Source organism: Tachypleus tridentatus, chromosome 12 (genome assembly GCF_004210375.1).
Source record: "Tachypleus tridentatus isolate NWPU-2018 chromosome 12, ASM421037v1, whole genome shotgun sequence".
NCBI lineage: Eukaryota > Metazoa > Arthropoda > Merostomata > Xiphosura > Limulidae > Tachypleus > Tachypleus tridentatus.
In genome coordinates, this window is record NC_134836.1 from 127424167 (window position 1) to 127446125 (window position 21959).

The 21959-nt window shown below is 35.0% G+C and overlaps 1 protein-coding gene across 6 annotated transcripts in view; it reads left to right on the top strand.

The window, feature by feature from the left end:
* LOC143234654 (leucine-rich repeat flightless-interacting protein 2-like) overlaps positions 1–21959 on the top strand; it is an 89495-nt gene that overhangs the window by 14839 nt on the left and 52697 nt on the right. The gene's annotated exons all lie outside the window — the stretch shown is intronic.

Consider the following 21959-nt stretch of genomic DNA (forward strand, 5'->3'; position numbering starts at 1 on the left):
TATAGCTACTCTTACATTTCAGGAAGTGAGGTACAATTTTGGCGCAGTTTGGCACGTGTACGTCAAAGACATCCATGCTGCAAACGTGCTACCCTTGTTGTTGTTGTCAATTTCAAACTCTCTGCGCCACGATAGTAAGAAATTTCAATAAATTTAAAAGTTATATATTTTCTGTGAACTACAATAACTGTAGTTTTCTTAATTGTTGTCGGTAATGCAGGAGAGAAAAATGGTTTTGAAAAGTCTTGTTTGATAATTGACTCATTTTGGAACTCTCAACTCTTGCATTCCAATGTGTTGTTATCCCAGCAATGTGTATATAAACAAAGGGTTACTGCTTTTCAGCTTTCATGTAATAATTTACTACTTTTTACGAGCTTATATTCCCAATTATAAGCACTCCGAAATTACTAAAGTTTCGTATTTTGCAGAACTAGAAAATAACACGAGTTGTGAATCTTTTTCGCAATAGAACACGTGACCATAATTTCCCACCCTTTTTGTAAATTAGTTTACGTGTGTAAATGTTTTCTTTTTAAAAATTGTAATAGCCTGCTTTGAATTTCGCGCAAAGCTACGTGATGGCTACCTGAGCTATCGTCCGTAATTTAGTAGTGATAGACTCGAGGAAAGGCAGCTGATCATCATCACCTACCGCCAACTCTTGGGCTACTCTCTTACCAACGACTGATCGTTACATAATAATGACCCCACGGCTAAAAGGTTTAGCATGTTTGGTGGGACGGGGATTCGAACCCGCGACCTTCAGATTGCTGTTCGAGCATCCTAACCACCTGGCCTTTGTTAGAAACGGTACAGCTTTATTAATAATGGATATCTACGCATGCGTACAATACCTTGTGCCGTTTACTATTATTCCATCACAGACAACTTTCATACTTTAGGAAACAAAGAACGAATCAATTTAAAACGTTTTGATAGTTTATCTTCACGTATTTGCTGTTTATGTGAGGTAAAATGGTTGTGTTGGTATTGGCGATTTTGTGAAGTTGAAGAAAAACATTTACGCGATTCCCCAGAGGGTGAGTTCTTGGATTTACAATGCGTATTTTGTTTTGCGTGTGTAAGAAGGTTCGTACGTTGGTCACGCGCAATTTGTTTCGCTCGCATAAGCACAAGACGGGAAAAAATGTTCTCAGGAAACGTGCGAAGAACCGTAACATGTTTAAGGTTGGTTTACGAAGGAAAAAAGGCTTAATATTCCAAGAGAAAATGCTATATAACCAGAGCCGTAAGAAGGCAGTTTTGTGCCAAGACAAGACCGTCGTAGTTACGTCCTCATGTGAGCGAAGAAACGAAGAAAGTAATTTCGGTTCATTTGTTTTTACTTGCTGCCTTGTGCCCTGCACGGCATTCGAACTTACCTTAACGTAGTTACGGTTCAGTAGTTAATATTACACCTTGCTTATCCTTTGTCTAGCGCCAATTTATTGGTATGAATATTTTCTGGGAATGGACCAAATGTGTGACGGATAACCATCACTTTGTTGTCATGGTTGTATTTGTTTCAAGTTCCATTGTCCTATACTGTAGAAGTCTTGTAGTTGCTTAAGGAAAAAAGTGAATCGCAGAAGATTTTCAGTAATAACCTAGTTTATACCCTGGAGTTGATACTGTCAGTAATAGATTTATTATGGTTTATATCCTGGAGTTGATACTGTCAGTAATAGATTTATTATGGTTTATATCCTGGAGTTGATACTGTCAGTAATAGATTTATTATGGTTTATACCCTGGAGTTGATACTGTCAGTAATAGATTTATCATGGTTTATACCCTGGAATTGATACTGTCAGTAATAGATTTATCAGTAAAGTGAAATTTTAAATTATTGGCCGTATGATGTAAGGAACCAACATTTATGTTTTTGAAAATAGTGGTGTTAGGAAGACAGTAACCTTCAGTGTCTTGTGATGCATAGTTAACCAAACCCTATGAATCACGTTTCTAGGCTTGGCATATCGTAGAATGGAGTTAGGAGAATCGGGAGCTCAAGACGTGATGCTGCTTGTCGAGTTCTGCGTGTTATGAAAGTGACAGTCAAATCCGTTATTCGCTGAAACTGAGAGATCTGGACAAAACTCGGTGATGGCTGGTTACCTTACCTCCAGCCAATTGTTCAGTCAGGCTACACTTGAACCTTTGGGGTCTCTAACTTCGGATGTTTGTTTCACCCAGGTATAAAAAAATTAGCTTATTCCCCATCATTTTACTAATTTTTTCCGCTTCGGCTCGAGTTTGTTGTATTTATTTGTGCGAGCGTAACACAGGAAAATGCACCAGGCGCGTGTACACGTTACAATCGTGTGCACTGCTAATAACATAACGCACACTGATTGTACTAACATGTTAGTTTGGTACTTCTCGTAATTTCATTAGGGTCTTTGTTCATCGGTGTTTCAAGGTCGTGAGCAAAGCTGTGTATAATTCTACACCAGTTTTTATTTTCGATGTATACCTGCGAGTCGTGTGTGTGCGTTCTCTCTCAAATATCAGACTTATTAGTGAAGTAAACTTTATCAAAATAACTTGAAAAACTCATTCAAACGAGCTTTCCAAAGGTTTGTTTTATTATTTTTTTAAAATTCTGTTCTGGTGGTGGTGTGTCACAGTGCGTTAAGATTAAGGAGTTATAACCCTAAATGGGGTTCATTTCCCATATCTATCTTTATGTAACTAAAATAAATTATTTTAGTACAAGTTACAGCTCTTTCAGTTACGAAGATCAGTTCCAGTTTTCTCTGTGGCTAGTTCAGCACGTAGTCATTAAACAGGTTGAATAATAATCAACATACACAGTCTAAAGTAGAAGTTTGCCTTTTTTCCTGCAGGTACACTCTGTTTGAGGGTTGCCATCATTGTATTGTTCATAAATCTATGTTTCATGTGATGTATTTATTGAAGGTGATGTAAGTAGGCGCTTTTGATTTTTACCATTACGTATTTCTAAAGTAAATTCCTGTTTTCAAAACCACAAGTTTCTTCGCAGCATAAATTACTGCTTTGGTAAATGTGAATAAAGCCAAAAGTTTATTGTTTTACTAAGTGCATGTTTCATAACACCTAGACAATAAGTTTATTTTTCTAATTATTGTTTTACTAAGTGCGTGTTTCATAACATCTAGACAATAAGTTTGTTTTACTAAGTACGTGTTTCATAACACCTAGACAATAAATTTATTTTTCTAATTATTGTTTTACTAAGTGCATGTTTCATAACACCTAGACAATAAATTTATTTTTCTAATTATTGTTTTACTAAGTGCGTGTTTCATAACATCTAGACAATAAGTTTATTTTTCTAATTATTGTTTTACTAAGTGCATGTTTCATAACACCGAGACAATAAGTTTATTTTTCTAATTATTGTTTTACTAAGTGCGTGTTTCATAACACCTAGACAATAAGTTTATTTTTCTAATTATTGTTTTACTAAGTGCATGTTTCATAACACCGAGACAATAAATTTATTTTTCTAATTATTGTTTTACTAAGTGCATGTTTCATAACATCTAGACAATAAATTTATTTTTCTAATTATTGTTTTACTAAGTGCATGTTTCATAACATCTAGACAATAAATTTATTTTTCTAATTATTGTTTTACTAAGTGCATGTTTCATAACACCGAGACAATAAGTTTATTTTTCTAATTATTGTTGTACTAAGTGCGTGTTTCATAACATCTAGACAATAAGTTTATTTTTCTAATTATTGTTGTACTAAGTGCGTGTTTCATAACACCTAGACAATAAGTTTATTTTACTAATTATTGTTGTACTAAGTGCATGTTTCATAACATCTAGACAATAAATTTATTTTTCTAATTATTGTTTTACTAAGTGTGTGTTTCATAACACCGAGACAATAGATTTATTTTTCTAATTATTGTTTTACTAAGTGCATGTTTAATAACATCTAGACAATAAGTTTATTTTTCTAATTATTGTTTTACTAAGTGCATGTTTCATAACACCGAGACAATAAATTTATTTTTCTAATTATTGTTTTACTAAGTGCATGTTTCATAACACCTAGACAATAAGTTTATTTTTCTAATTATTGTTTTACTAAGTGCATGTTTCATAACATCTAGACAATAAGTTTATTTTTCTAATTATTGTTTTACTAAGTGCATGTTTCATAACACCGAGACAATAAGTTTATTTTTCTAATTATTGTTGTACTAAGTGCATGTTTCATAACACCTAGACAGTAAGTTTATTTTTCTAATTATTGTTGTACTAAGTGCGTGTTTCATAACATCTAGACAATAAGTTTATTTTTCTAATTATTGTTTTACTAAGTACGTGTTTCATAACACCTAGACAATAAATTTATTTTTCTAATTATTGTTTTACTAAGTGCATGTTTCATAACACCTAGACAATAAATTTATTTTTCTAATTATTGTTGTACTAAGTGCGTGTTTCATAACATCTAGACAATAAGTTTGTTTTACTAAGTACGTGTTTCATAACACCTAGACAATAAATTTATTTTTCTAATTATTGTTTTACTAAGTGCGTGTTTCATAACATCTAGACAATAAGTTTATTTTTCTAATTATTGTTTTACTAAGTGCATGTTTCATAACACCGAGACAATAAGTTTATTTTTCTAATTATTGTTTTACTAAGTACGTGTTTCATAACACCTAGACAATAAGTTTATTTTTCTAATTATTGTTTTACTAAGTGCATGTTTCATAACACCGAGACAATAAATTTATTTTTCTAATTATTGTTTTACTAAGTGCATGTTTCATAACACCGAGACAATAAGTTTATTTTTCTAATTATTGTTGTACTAAGTGCGTGTTTCATAACATCTAGACAATAAGTTTATTTTTCTAATTATTGTTGTACTAAGTGCGTGTTTCATAACATCTAGACAATAAGTTTATTTTTCTAATTATTGTTTTACTAAGTGCGTGTTTCATAACACCGAGACAATAAGTTTATTTTTCTAATTATTGTTTTACTAAGTGTGTGTTTCATAACATCTAGACAATAAATTTATTTTTCTAATTATTGTTTTACTAAGTGCGTGTTTCATAACACCTAGTCAATAAATTTATTTTTCTAATTATTGTTTTACTAAGTGCATGTTTCATAACACCGAGACAATAAGTTTATTTTTCTAATTATTGTTGTACTAAGTGCGTGTTTCATAACACCTAGACAATAAGTTTATTTTTCTAATTATTGTTTTACTAAGTGCATGTTTCATAACACCGAGACAATAAGTTTATTTTTCTAATTATTGTTGTACTAAGTGCATGTTTCATAACATCTAGACAATAAGTTTATTTTTCTAATTATTGTTGTACTAAGTGCGTGTTTCATAACATCTAGACAATAAGTTTATTTTTCTAATTATTGTTGTACTAAGTGCATGTTTCATAACACCGAGACAATAAATTTATTTTTCTATTTACTGTTTTACTAAGTGCATGTTTCATAACATCTAGTCAATAACTTTATTTTTCTAATTATTGTTTTACTAAGTGTGTGTTTCATAACACCTAGACAATAGATTTATTTTTCTAATTATTGTTTTACTAAGTACGTGTTTCATAACACCTAGACAATAAATTTATTTTTCTAATTATTGTTTTACTAAGTGCATGTTTCATAACACCTAGACAATAAATTTATTTTTCTAATTATTGTTGTACTAAGTGCGTGTTTCATAACACCTAGACAGTAAGTTTATTTTTCTAATTATTGTTGTACTAAGTGCGTGTTTCATAACATCTAGACAATAAGTTTGTTTTACTAAGTACGTGTTTCATAACATCTAGACCAGGGGTGTGCAACATTTTTCGTCGGTGGGCCATATAACCAACTTCATCAATCAAGCGGGGCCACTTAAAAAACAAGCTTATTCGTGTACATGCACAATAAATTTAAAAAAATTCTCAAAATGCAAGCAATAATATTTTATATTTTTGCATGAGTGATCATTTTAGTGCGACACTTGAAATTTAGAGTCCTTGCAGAGCTTGTCAATATCAGCTTTGACAGAAGTGGTTGCCATTCTTAACTGACTGGTCAAATGTTCATCAGTCAGCTGACTTCTACATTTGGTTTTGATGAGCTTCATTTTGGAGAAAAATTGCTCACAGCAGTAGGTGCTACCAAAAAGGGAGGCAATTCTTTGTGCATGACGGGACAAATTGGGAAACTTTTCACGTACACAGAGTTTGCAAAAGTCTAGCAAACTGTTTTCAGAGAATTTCCTTTTAGTGTCCATGTCAGCCTGCAGTTCAATGAGTTCCATTTGGCAATCATCAGGACTGTCTTCCACTGCCAAATCAAAAGGTTGAGCGAACAATTTCAATCTAATTTCAGTTTGTCTGAAATCTGGAAATCTGTTTGCAAACTCATCACGCAGCTTTTGTACACTGGTTCCATATTTGGTGCAATCCAGATTAGGAAATTCCAGTTTCCTGGTTGCAAGACATGTAAAATGGGTCAATATGGCTCTTCTCAACTGAACCTGAAAAGTTCCATTTCTTCTCAAAAGCACAAATATGCTCAAACAACTTATTCACAAGTTGACTTTTCCCTTGTAGTTTTAAGTTTAAATCAGACAGATGCTGTGTAATGTCTGTGAGGAATGCTAAGTCATTCAGCCAGTTCTCATTGCTCAAGAAGTCCACATTCTGACGTTTGCTCTCATGAAGAACTTAATCTCCTCTCGCAGATTCCAGAATCTCTTCAAAGTAGCAGCTCTACTAAGCCAACGTACAGCAGAGAAGTACAAAACATCTGAATACTCACTGTCCAGCTCATCTAAAAAGTTTTAAATTGTCGATGATTTAATCCTCGTGTTCGAATATAATTTACGCATTGGACGACATTTTTCATGACTTCTGCAAAATCCAGAACTTTGGTGCACAAGCTCTCTTGGTGAATAATGCAATGGCTTACAACTACGTCTTGTGCTCCAATTGCAGTTAGAAATTTCTTGGTGAATCCATTTGTCCTACCTGTCATGGAAAGAGCACCATCTGTTGTAACACCACATAATTTATAAGGATTCAGTTCAAACTTTTCTACAACCTTAAGCACTTGTTCACAAATATCCTGTCCTGTGGTTGTGGAGGAAAGGCTTGCCATATCTAAAAACTCTTCGAAAACATCAAAGCCTGCAGTAACAGCTCTGATGAAAATGACAAGTTGGGATGTGTCATTGATATCAGTGCTTTCATCCAAAGCCAGACTGAAAGCTTCACACGAATTCAATCTCTCTTCAAAGTTTCTTTGATGTCCTCTGAAAGATCTTTTGTCCTGCGTGAGACAGTAAAGGGAAAGGCTAGTTTGCTCCACCAAATATTTTTTCTCTGGACATGCATATTCTGTGAATATTGTTAAACAATTTTAATAAATTCTCCATCACTGAAAGGCTTTCCTTTTCTGCCATACATTCACAAAGCTTAAAACTCAGTTTTGTCACCAGTTCTGAATTTTTCTTGAAAGTGGTAAAAACACCTTGTTGCTTTTCAATGGATGTTTTAAATGTTCAATTTGTCCTTTCGTGCCTGACCAACAATTTCATCAAACTGGGAGGAGTGCTTAGTTGCGTAATGTCGCTTAATATTGTACTCTTTCATGACTGCAATTGTAGTTTGACAGACGAGGCAGACAACACCTTGATTATGTGGGACAACAAGATATTTTGTGCACCATTCACTGTTGAATAACATTCCTCATCATCAATTTTTCGTTTCTTAACTGCTGACATTTTACTAGCCCTGAAATCAAAACAAAAAAATAGCAAAGTAGAAAAACATAGAATTTATTTACACATGGAACCTCTTATGGACAGAAACACATGTTTCTAAATTGGCATCCCGATCATAGCCTTCCGGTACTTAAATTAATTGAGAATAGCAAAATACAGTGTGACCTCGCCTATTCGCGGGTTATGCGCGAACTGAGTTTTTGTAGGTCACAGAGACTGAAAGGGCTTTTCGAGGAGATTTCTGTTGTATTTACTCAATCAAGCCGTTTTATCAATTGTCGTCTTCACCAAACAAGATTGACTGCTATTGGCTGACTGCCTCAGCTTCCCCAACAACGCAAACGGCAAAGCACAGCCCGGTAACGCACGGTACAATTTAGTGAAATACATAACAGTATGCAATATTGCTACATTATTACTGCATCAATGAGTATAAGTATCATTAGTGTTTGGGAAGCATTTCATATAGTATATAATCGCATACATATACGTTTTAAAACTGCGTCCAATATACGCGGTTTTTCGCTATTCGCGAGAGGGTAAAGAACGTAACCCCCGCGAATAACGAGGTCACACTGTACATAGAATCAGATGCATCTGAAAACAAAAATTTTAATAAATTCAGTAAAGTCACAACAATATGCTAAATAATAATCAATTTACCTTCAATCTCTTGTAGTAACTGTAAAAGGTAATAAAATTTTCACCAATAATGAATGACGGACAGCAGAGGTTAGGGAAAATTGTCGCCAGCGGGGGAAGGCGAGGTTCAGGACATGACGTTGAGTCGTAGACAATAGTGCTAGTGCACGTCACCTATTCATGCCGTAAGGAGGCTGACCAATCGAATTCGGCCTGCTCCTCTCTAGCAAAGATAATTTTAGAAGTTTGTCGAGTCGAAGCCTGGGAATTCCGTAGGATCGATGCTTTTAAAAATATTCCATTTGCGTTGGATTACAGATCAGGCCACATGGTTAGATTACAACAACTAGGGCCACACTAAATGGCTTGGCGGGCCGCCTGTTGCACACCCCTGATCTAGACAAGTTTATTTTTCTAATTATTGTTTTACTAAGTGCATGTTTCATAACACCTAGACAAGAAATTTATTTTACTAATTATTATTGTACTAAGTGCGTGTTTCATAACACCTAGACAATAAATTTATTTTTCTCTTTACTGTTTAACTAAGTGCATGTTTCATAACACCTAGACAATAAATTTATTTTTCTAAGTTCTGTTTTACTAAGTGCATGTTTCATAACACCTAGACAGTAAGTTTGTTTTTCTAATTACTATATTCTTAAGTGCGTGTTTCATAACATATGGACAGTAAGTTTATTCATGTAATTAATCTTAAATCTGAAATATTCAAGTCACAACTAACAATTATATTAATGTTTTTAACACAGTATATAACCACTAATGTATTTCAACGTGTTTCAGAGTGAATAAAGTTTATATTACCAGTATTATCAATGAGAGAAGGAAAACAAATATTCTGAAATGATCGAGTTTATTTGAACCTGTAACAACACAATACAATAGTGTCGTTTCGTTAGAATTTTCATCGTTGCCTAGTAACACAGCTGTTGGCCTGTCTGAGAGACGGTTGTCATGGGAGAAGTTAATAAATTAACCAGGAAGCTCTCTTATTAACGGACGTCTTTCGTGACTTATGTGTTGTAACGACCGTTTGGGGCACGTGCGTTGTTTGTTGTACATTACGTAGACTTCGTTGGATGTTCCACTTTTCTTTATCGTATGGGTTTTGAGTTGTATGGTTACATTTATAGGAAAACAAATTAATACGGACGACCTTATAACTGTTCTTTAAAATTTAGTATGGTTTTTTTGAATAACCAAACTTCATGTGGTTTACTTCTAAATAAAATGTGTTTATTAAATTTCCAACCAAAATATTAGGTGTTATAAGAATTAGATTAGCTGAAATCTGTATACCCGTCGTGTCAATGAATGACTAATATCTCTTTGCGTTCGGCACCAGTTTTTTTGGGCCGTTGATGATCTAGGAGGGTCAGTTATATTTTCGACCTCCCCCCACGAATCAGTGATTTAAGAACTGTCAAATGCTACTGATAGTGTTCTAACACAAAACACTAAGTTAACTTTCCCTCTTCAGGGACGTGCCCTTGAATATAACACTAGTAACATGTAGCTTCATTTTAAATTATTTGGCCACAAACAGTTTATACCGTTGTTTTTCGTTTCGTTCGGTTTGTGTGATATCGCAAACAGTTTCGAAACCAAATTACATTTGTTCACAAGAATACTTACCAGCGCGTATTTATACATAAAATATCCGTTTTAAATACCACAATTATATCTTACTCTTGGTGTGATAATTTTAATGTCCAGTGTAAGTGGCATTATTTCTGACGTAGAAATTTCGGCCCGGCTAACTCACCTTCCCCGAGGAACATCCGCATTCAGAGTAATGTAGTCCGAGTAGGTACCTTGAACAGCTACTCTGCATTTTACGTCATCAAGAAAGTTGGATAACCAGCGAATAATTCCTGTTGCTTTGTATATATTTACACACTCAATAAAAACTTAAATGGGATGAGTCATTCCGTTTTGTAGCAAATGTTTAAATTATATACACATTTAAGGTGGCGCAAGTGTAGCTCAAAAGAAATCGGTAAATAGAACAGTTGAATGAGACAGTTGCCAGAACTCGGTGTTAAAAATTAGCTCTTCTTTTTTCTTTGTACAAACGAACTTGTGTTTTTTATGTCAGTTTGTTAAGTCTGAAGCTGTATTTAACTTCTATGGCAGCTAGCTTCTTTCAGCGACTTATTTTTTCCCATGTATGTTTTCCCATTACAAATTGATTTAAAGTGAACACATTACAAATTGATATATTGTAACAAATGTTGACTGGAATAACGTTGAACATATCTATTTTATTATTACAATTTCTAGGCCTACTGTGGTGGTCACACCAAACATGTTAGTCCTTTCAGCCATGGGGGCGTTATAAATTTACGGTCAATCCCACTATTCGTTAGTAAAAGGGTAGTCGAAGAGTTGGCGGTGAGTGGTGATGTCTAGCTGCTTTCCCTCTGGGTTTTCACTGCCAAATTAGGGGCAGCTCTCGTGTAGTTTTTTGCCAAATTCAAAACAAATTGAACAAACATTTTTTTTCGTGTCGGTTCTGTGTGCGTGGTACAAGTCGTTGGTTGTATTTCGAGCTGGAACATCCTAAGTGCATTATAAGGGTTGGCATTTCATATAAAAGTAATGTATTTAAAATACATCTTTGGGTTTGGTTGTATTTCTTCACGTAGTTCACAGTTTTAAGACGTCTTTCTTTCCTATTTTAATATTATAGATAACGTAATTTATGGATATCAGTAATATTATAGATAACGTAATTTATGGATATCAGTAATATTATAGATAACATAATTTATGGATATCAGTAATATTACAGGTAACGTAATTTATGGATATCAGTTATATTATACGTAACGTAATTTATGGATATCAGTAATATTATAGATAACGTAATTTATGGATATCAGTAATATTACAGGTAACGTAATTTATGGATATCAGTTATATTATACGTAACGTAATTTATGGATATCAGTGATATTATAGATAACGTAATTTATGAATATCAGTAATATTATAGGTAACGTAATTTATGGATATCAGTAATAATGTAGATAACGTAATTTATGGATATCAGTAATATTATAGGTAACGTAATTTATGGATATCAGTAATATTATAGGTAACGTAATTTATGGATATCAAGTAATATTATAGGTAACGTAATTTATGGATATCAGTAATATTATAGGTAACGTAATTTATGGATATCAGTAATATTATAGGTAACGTAATTTATGGATATCAGTAATATTATAGATAACGTAATTTATGAATATCAGTAATATTATAGGTAACGTAATTTATGGATATCAGTAATAATGTAGATAACGTAATTTATGGATATCAGTAATATTATAGGTAACGTAATTTATGGATATCAGTAATATTATAGGTAACGTAATTTATGGATATCAAGTAATATTATAGGTAACGTAATTTATGGATATCAGTAATATTATAGATAATGTTATCTATGGATATCAGTAATATTACAGGTAACGTAATTTATGGATATCAGTAATATTACAGGTAACGTAATTTATGGATATCAGTAATATTATAGATAACGTAATATATGGATATCAGTTTTATTTTTGGACCTAGATGTCAGCATTCAGTGAATGAAAACAAATAATGATATCCTGTGATGAAAGTTGTTTTCATACTTTTGGTTCTGTAAAGAGTTGCCACGTAATTCAACAGAAACAATATAACCTTGGCTGTCTTTATTACTTCCGCCACTCGAGGGGAACCCAGGTTATGTTTTCACTCCTGTGTGTGCGTGTTTGTCAGCAAAATTCTCGTGAACAGCTGTATGGTTTCGCTCTCTCTCTCTTGTATGGGTATTTGGGTTTAGATGTTTATATACCCAGGAGGGTCAGGTTTCGTTAACCTCTTCCCCCTTTCTTTAAATTTTGGTGTATTTATATATGGTTCATGAGCACCAGAGTAACCCTTACTCAGGCCTCTTTCAGGGTAATGTCCATGTACTATCTACACATACACTTAGTGCAATAAAACCATTTCTCTTATAGTTCCATAATTATTTACACTTTCATTAATTATTAGGTATTAATTATAAAGCATTTACATAACAAAACACTTTCAGTGTTTAGTAATTAACCCCTAAACCAATGAGGAGTCTAGTTTATAGGTGGCCTTTTATTTATTTATTTATAAAATATATATTCACTGGTGAAAGGTGCTAAGGTCTATTCTCCTCATGTAAACAATACCTATCAAGTTCGCTCACTAGTTCGTTTTTTCTCCAATTTTTATTGAAATAATTTATTGAACTATGTAGGAGTCTATCTGTTATTGTTTCTATGTGTGTATTTATACATGAATTCTCATGATGTTGTTCTGGGTACTTTATAAGCTGTTGTGAGAAATGTATTTGCCGTAATATAATGGTGGACATGTGTATAATATAATTCCTCACGGTATGGCGTTTTAGTCACGTAATCTGTGGGTCACGGGTTCGAATCTCCATCACGCCGAACATACTCGTCTTTTTATAATGTAACGATCAATTCCACTATTCGTTCGTAAAGAAGTTGGCGATGGGGGGTATTGACTAGCTGCCCCCTTTCTCTCTTACCTTTCTTTGGTAAGTGAGAATTTCACAATAAATTGTATGTGTTTGGTGGCAAACCTCAATGACTTTTCATTTATCAGTGGTTATGATTACGCTGTATGCAGTATATGAAACGCACGTGTTTAGACTTGTTTATCGACAAAAGCTCTACGTATGTGGGATGACTTACCTGATGATGGGTGTCCTGTCAGGATATTATGATGAAAAAAATGTTCTGTGTGTGTGTGTGAAAACCCTTTATATGTTGTCCTGATTGGTTGTTTCTAGGGGCGAGCTTCATCGCCCGAATGGAATTTTCCTTTTTTTCCTATTCGTATTAATACTTAACACCCCCCGAATTAGTATATGAAACAGCTATGCCAGTAAATACATATTATTTCTTCCCTTGGTTTCTATTGAGATTTCTACGTCGACAACAATATTTTAATTTCAACTGGACGCCAGAGACACCTATAAAACGTCTTATACTAAATCTCTATATTCAACACAAGTTTTATCAGAAAAATCAGGTATTTTCTAATAATACTCGCATATAATACCAGTTTTAAAGTACAGTTGACCCACGTGGCTAGAGAATGAATTAAAGATAGCTACATAAGTAATCGCTCTTACTTTGGCATCAGACAAGACATGATACATCTAAATATAGAGGGAGAGACATCACGCCGTTTGGAAGAGATCACAATGTAGGTTTCTTTGGCGTGCCAAAAAATGAATCACCACAAACGTTAAAATTGCGAGCATAACATTGTTAGTTTGTTGTCAGTGTACCAGTGTTCTTTTATTACTGTTAAAAATCTCCACGTTTAAAATTGGAAACTAGAACATATATCGACCAGTGAAGAGTGTTACTGTGTCTACAGGGATTATAAATTTCTGTATATTTGCATCTAAAATTAATACAATATAATATAATACAGTATAATGCTAGGAGTGACGTGTACGTGGCAAGTGATTGAATAATCGGAAACACGAGCTGTGTAAATAAGTTTTTATTTATTTTTACTTAAATTGGGTAAATAACTACTAATAATAATTATTGCATTTATGATTATCAGAAGCATAATAAAGGTTGTAATTGGTGCCTCATAATTAATCTTATCGTGAACTTTTGTATTTTTCTCATGAAAATGAAAACAAACAAAAGAAAGTACACAGCGCCATCTCTTAATCGAAAAGTGATCAATTTATATGCAAAACAGTAAAGTGTTTTCAGCCCAAACGAGCCGTTTTGCATATAAATTTCTCAACAAGTGGGTTTCGTCATCACCGAAAAGTGATCAGTTTCAACCATTCAGTTTCGACACAACGCTTGCTTATATGTGGCCGGGTAGGAAAGAAACGTAAGGGTCAAATGTGTTGGAAATAATACGACTCGCAAACGCAAACTAACGTGGCAGGGTTTAGTTTAGAGAGAGGAAATCGTAAGAATTCTCTCTCCAACTGGAGTGTTCAGGAACGTTGTGGTTCCTCTTCGTCCCCTTTCGTGAAAGGTTATCAGGTTTAGTTTTATTTATTTATTTATTAAATAATTTTTGACTCTTTTTTTTTTTGGGTGAAGGAAGTCATTCTTAATGCTATCCTAGACCGAGGCAAAGGCAGCACCGGAGAGAACGGCCAGGTCCCGTCCCGAAAGGCAGAAGTCAAAGTAAATATGAACATGAACTCAAACGACCCGACTTTGGGTCTGGCAATTAAGTTGCCTGGGTTGGGATCTAAAAATCCAATGCCTAAGTTTTTGCTGTGGGGGGAAACGGGAGTGCCCCGAGAAAACGCACTTCCACAGGGTAATACGACTAGTCTATAGATTCGCGTGTAGGCTGAGATTATTCCAACGCGCGTGCTGCGACTCAGCTAAACACGCTATTTATTTTCAGTTGTTTTAAGAGCGACAGTGAATCTCTTGTATTGTATTTATAGGTAGAAAAAGACCCCGTGATAGCGAATGCTATTGGTCAGTAACGCCATATACCAACCCTATATCCTTTTTTGACCTTACTGTTTATCCAGTGTGCGCATGTAAGTTCGGTTCACGTTGAGAAATATCTATAAATCGTGCATTGTTGATGAAGAGTTTGTCTGTTTGTTAGGAATTATTAAAATACACAAAACTTTACATTTTCAACGAGTTTTAAATAGTTTGCTCATTTAATTATCTTCAATTATTAAAACAAAAGCCAAAGATGGAGATGTTTTGTCTTAATTCTGATTTTATAAGAGATAGTAAGTAAAGATGATAAGGTTTTGCTTTGAATTTCGCACAAAGCTACTCGAGGGCTATCTGCGCTAGCTTTCTCTAACTTAGTAGTGTAAGACTAGAGGGAAGGCAGCTAGTCATCACCACCCATCGCTAACTCTTGGGCTACTCTTTTGCCAATGAATAGTGGGGTTGACCGTAACGTTATAACGCCCACACAGCTGAAAGGGCGATCATGTTTGTTACAACGGGGGATTCGAATCCGAAACCCTCGGATTACCATTCGAGTGCCTTAACCACCTGGCTATGCCGGGCCAGATAATAAGGAAAAGTTTGTTTGTTTGTGAAAAATATCAGTTTGAAATGTGCGTGTTAGATATTTATATACTGAACAGTGTTAGATATTTATATACTGAACAGTGTTAGATATTTATATACTGAACAGTGTTAGATATTTATATACTGAACAGTTTTAGATATTTATATACTGAACAGTGTTAGATATTTATATAATGAACAGTTTTAGATATTTATATACTGAACAGTGTTAGATATTTATATACTGAACAGTTTTAGATATTTATATACTGAACAGTTTTAGATATTTATATACTGAACAGTGTTAGATATTTATATACTGAACAGTGTTAGATATTTATATACTGAACAGTTTTAGATATTTATATACTGAACAGTGTTAGATATTTATATACTGAACAGTGTTAGATATTTATATACTGAACAGTTTTAGATATTTATATACTGAACAGTGTTAGATATTTATATACTGAACAGTTTTAGATATTTATATACTGAACAGTTTTAGATATTTATACACTGAACAGTTTTAGATATTTATACACTGAACAGTTTTAGATATTTATATACTGAACAGTTTTAGATATTTATATACTGAACAGTTTTAGATATTTATACACTGAACAGTTTTAGATATTTATACACTGAACAGTGTTAGATATTTATACACTGAACAGCTTTAGATATTTATATACTGAACAGTGTTAGATATTTATATACTGAACAGTTTTAGATATTTATATACTGAACAGTTTTAGATATTTATACACTGAACAGTTTTAGATATTTATACACTGAACAGTGTTAGATATTTATACACTGAACAGTGTTAGATATTTATATACTGAACAGTGTTAGATATTTATATACTGAACAGTGTTAGATATTTATATACTGAACAGTGTTAGATATGTATATACTGAACAGTGTTAGATATTTATACACTGAACAGTGTTAGATATTTATACACTGAACAGTGTTAGATATTTATATACTGAACAGTGTTAGATATTTATATACTGAACAGTGTTAGATATTTATATACTGAACAGTGTTAGATATTTATATACTGAACAGTTTTAGATATTTATATACTGAACAGTTTTAGATATTTATACACTGAACAGTTTTAGATATTTATACACTGAACAGTTTTAGATATTTATACACTGAACAGTGTTAGATATTTATACACTGAACAGCTTTAGATATTTATACACTGAACAGTGTTAGATGTTTATACACTGAACAGTTTTAGATGTTTATACACTGAACAGTGTTAGATGTTTATATACTGAACAGTGTTAGATGTTTATATACTGAACAGTGTTAGATGTTTATATACTGAACAGTGTTAGATCTTTATATACTGAACAGTGTTAGATCTTTATATACTGAACAGTGTTAGATCTTTATATACTGAACAGTGTTAGATCTTTATATACTGAACAGTTTTAGATATTTATATACGGAACAGTTTTAGATATTTATATACTGAACAGTGCTAGATATTTATATACTGAACAGTTTTAGATATTTATATACTGAACAGTGTTAGATATTTATATACTGAACAGTTTTAATCCATGGCTTGGTGGTTATGGTGTTCGACTCGCAAACTGCGGGCTCAAATCTCGTCACTGAATACGCTCTGCCCTTTCACCTGTGGGGCATTATAAAGTTACGGTTAGTTTCACTATTTGTTGATAAAAGAGTAGCTCAAGAGTTGGCCCTCCGATGTGGATTCTTGTACGTGGTGAGTGGACCTAAACATTCACCCACATGTTTGCCGTATGTAGCGATCCGTGAAGGGGAGGAGAGGATTCTGGTGGTTGAGGGATCCAGCCGTAACACATCACTTTGGCCTTGAATTCCTGTTAACGGGTGGCCTTGGGGTGGGCCCCTCTAAGGTCAATCAGCTGGTCCATTTGGATTAGTGTCAACCAAGTACCAGTGCTGGATGTTCTCAACGGATATTGTGGAAATTGTATCTCATGCTGGTATTTGGGTATAGTGCTCACGAAACCCTGACGTGCCAAACAAGGACACTGCAGCACGTTCTCTCGTGTCCATGGTGGATGGAGTCAATGGGCACTGAAATGTACCTTATTTATTATGAATACTTCTTTTTCTGACAACATAAATAAAAATGAAAAAAAAATGAAAAGTAAAATTACCGGAAAATGACCATGCATGGACGACTCTTTGTACAGTCAGTATCGCAGCCAGATTCTGTACCTCAATTTCTGATTATCCATTCCTTATCTGAGAAATCTTAGGGTGGATGTCTCCATTTTTATTCAAAAGGGATTAGAGGGGACTTGCTGGCTCCCCAAAGTCAGTAAAGAAGTTGCACTGTGGAGACATTTTAGTGGAATCATTTTCACTACAACATATTAAACTCTTCTTGAAATCAAAGGCTATTGGGGATATACCCATTGAGGTTACTCCCCATTGCAACTTTAAATTCTTCTAGAGGAGTTATAGTTGAGAGGAATTTAAAGAACATTTCTGAGTCAGAGTTGTTCTGATATTAAGGTCTACATCACCATGTCCTCCTGCCACAGCCAAAGCAGGTTATCTGAACTGCAAGGTACAGCCTTGCATTCCTAATCCTGTCAGATATTTCGAGTGCCGTCGGTTTGGTCAGTCAAAACATCGTGTCTTGGTTCTTTGATTTGTGCTTATTGTGATGGTAAAGGCAAGGACGCTTACGAGTGCATCCTGGAACCACGCTGTGTTAAATGTAGCAGCCGGTGGGGTGGCATTGCTGGTTGATCAGCATGTGCCCATCCTGTCTTTGTCACTTGATGCACTCTTGGAGGTTGTAGCCATCCGTGTTTCTTTGGGTCACACCATCACTAATTGTTCTCTCTAACTGACTCCTGAAGAGATTTATAATCAGTCAGACCTTGATGCTCTCATTGAGCAGTTACCATCCCCCTTTTATACTGTTGGGAGATCTTAATTGACATAATCCCTTCTGTGGTGGTGCTAGTATTGATGGGAGGGATTGTGCTTTTGAGCATGTGCTGTTGGACCACAACCTTTCTTCAGTACTGGTTCTTATGCTTATTTTGATGCACCTAGTCCGTCTTTTACTGCTATAGATCGTTCTATTTGCTCCCCTTCACTTTTCATTTACTTTTCTTGGAGGGTCGACAGTAATCCATGGGGCAGTGATCATTTTTCTATCATTTTGAGAGAGACTGGCCATGGTCAATGCATTCCGACCCGCGTGCCTCGATGGAAGTCGGACCAAGCCAACTGGCCTTCTTTCATCAGTCTCTCAGAACTTGATCCTGCCATTATTAGATGACTGTGTGGCAGCAATAACTGTATTGTCCAGGTAGCTGCTCAGTGTATTCCTAAAACCTCGAAATGTTTCCCACAGTATCCTCGTCCTTAGTGGAATTCTGCCTGCCGCATGACAAGAAAAGCTCGAAAACGGGATTAGGGTAACTTTCATAGATATCCCACATTTTTAAATTGCATTGCATTTCACCAGGCCTGTGCACATGTTTAGCAGGTCAGACGTCAAAGCCAGAAGGAATCTTGGATTAAATACACTTCTAGCATCTCTTCTACCATCAGTTCCAAAGTCATATGGGACAACTTGCTCTTCATCGGTATGGCAGTACATCAGTTGAACCTGATGATATTCATTACAAGGTGTTGTGCCATCTCTCTCCTGCCTTTCTTGCTATTCTCCTGGTTATTTTTAACCTTGCAGGAGAATGTTTTTCCTGATGTTTGGCGCCATGCAATTATACCAGGAAAGGATCACAAGATTCCTTTGACTTTTGCTTTGACGAGCTGTCTCTGTAAGACCTTAGAGAGGATGGTTAATGCTTGCCTTGTTTGGTTCTTCCAGCCAAACAGCCTTTTCTCACCCACTCAGTGTGAGTTCCTAAGACAGCGCTTCACTATGAATCATCTGATTCGACTTGAAACATCAATCAGTGAAGCCTTTCTCAAATGACAACATCTTGTTTCTGTATTTTTGACTTTGAGAAAGTTTATGATACAACCTGGTTGTATGGCATCTTATGAGACCTCCACTCGTATGGATTGCATGGCAATTTACTGATTTTTATTAAATATTTTTAATGAATTGGCGATTCCAAGTCTGTGTGGGTTCGACACTTTCCCATCCTTTCCCACAGGAACTTGGAGTGCTTCAGGGCTGTATCTTGAGTGTCACACTTTTCATTATAAAAATTAATGTCATTAGTGGAAAATTACCCCCCATACATATGCAAACAGTCTCTTTGTCGACAATTTCCACATTTCGTGTCAGTTGTCGAACATGAGGTTTACTGAGTGGCAACTACAAACTGCCCTCAATTATTTACTGAAGTGGACCACAGTAAGCGGTCTTAACCTTTCTTCTTCCCAAAACTGTTTGCATGCACTTTTGCCATTAACAGGGTATTCACCCTGATCCTTAACTCCATATTGGTGAAGTTATGTTTCCAGTGACTCCTGAGGCAAAGTTCTTGGGGTATATCTTTGATCATGAGTTGACATTTATTCCACACATCAAACAGCTACGTGTCAAGTGTACAAGGACACTGAACATCCTCCGTGTACTCTCTTTTACCTCTTGGGGAGCAGATCGATGTTCCATGCTAAAAATCTATTGTGCCCTTATTCAATCAAAACTGGATTATGGATCTCTGCTCTATGGCTCTGCCAGGACCTCAGCCTTGAAAATGTTGGACCCTGTTCACCATCAGGGGCTTCAGCTCTGCACAAGGGGCATATCACACTTCTCCAGTCCAGAGTTTGTATATGGAGTCCCATGAACCTCTCTATATCTTTGTCGTTTGCAACTGTCTTTAATGTATGATTCATAGCTTCGATCTTTACTACAGTATCTCGAATGGGGTTGTATTTTCCTTCCTCAGTGGGTCACACTTTTTTTTATAATAGATGTTCTACCATTGCTCCTTTTAGCCTTTGTATTAAGGTGCAGTTGGATGAGTTGGGTCTATCTTTGAATTACATTGCAGTATCCACAGATCAGCCCATCCCACCATGGCTAATTATTGTTTCCAAATGTGACCTTTCTTTGAGCTATCTGAAGAAGGCAGATATTCCAGTTTGGAATTATCACCTTCTATTTGCCGAACATCTTTCGAACTATCCATCTATTTCCATGTATACAGATGGTTCAAAAACAGGTGACTCTGTAGGCTCTGCCATGGATTGCTGTGATTCGGTTGTTGCACACAGAATCCTTCTACAATTTCTGTGTTTACTGTCGAATTGTACGCCATTTCTCTTCCCTTGATCACATAGAAGCTATGCAGTACGTGAACTGTACTTTTATATTAATTCATTTAGCTCTCTGTTAGCCCTGGAATCACTTCACATTTGTTCTCACTCTATCCTCGTCGATATTCAAAACCGACTGGCCCATTTCTGTACTTCTGTCCAGTTTTACTGGATACCAGGCCACGTTGGTATTCGTGGAAACAAGCTCACTAACATAGCAGCTAGGTGTGTCTGCTCTGCTACTATCACCACCGTGCCTGTCCCATACGTGGACATGTTCCTGTATTCAAGGCTCGGCTCTGCTCCAGTTAGCAATCGACTAGGAATGAACAACGTGATAACAAAGTTTTCCAGATCAAACCTTCTATTGCTCTTTGGCCGTCTTGCTTCATAAAGATTTAAAGAAGGAAGTTGAGTTCCGGTTGGGCTACACATTGGTCACAGTTTTTTTAACTCATCACTTTCTTTTATCTGGTACTGATGCACCAATGTGTGGTCTGTGTGACCCTAAAGTCACAATAGCACATATCTTACTGTCATGCCGTCGTTACGATCGAGAGTAACGACACCATTTTAAACATTTATACCATGGGTTCACCATTGACGTTGGACAGTGTCATTGGTGAGAGTTATAATGTTCACCTCAGTTGTGCTTTTAAATTTTTAAGGACCATTGGTCTTTTTAACTCTACTGAAGATTTTAATCCGAAATCTGGACTATGTCTTACATTAGCATATATTCCTTTTTACATATTTTACTGATTTTACTTTTTACCGGGTGTTTGAAGAAGATAGCCCAGTTACTTTGTGCCAATAAACAATAACCAACCAACCAACCAACCAAGAGTTGGCAGTGGCTGTTGTTAACTAGTTACCTTCCCTTTAGTCTATCACTTCAAAATTAGGGACGGCGATTGTAGCTAGCGCTCTAATAACTGTGGTCGAAAATCAACAAAAGAAACATTTTGATCAACAAATATTTAGTGTAGGTTTATTTTTTTACTTAATAACGAATTTGTGTTTGAGGCCAAAGTATAACAAGTTAAGGTAACTTGTATTTTACGTATAGATGTGTTTACTGTAAGAGTTTGAAACAATAACCTTTATAAACACTCGTAGTGCAGATAGCCCTCGAGTAGTTTTGCGCGA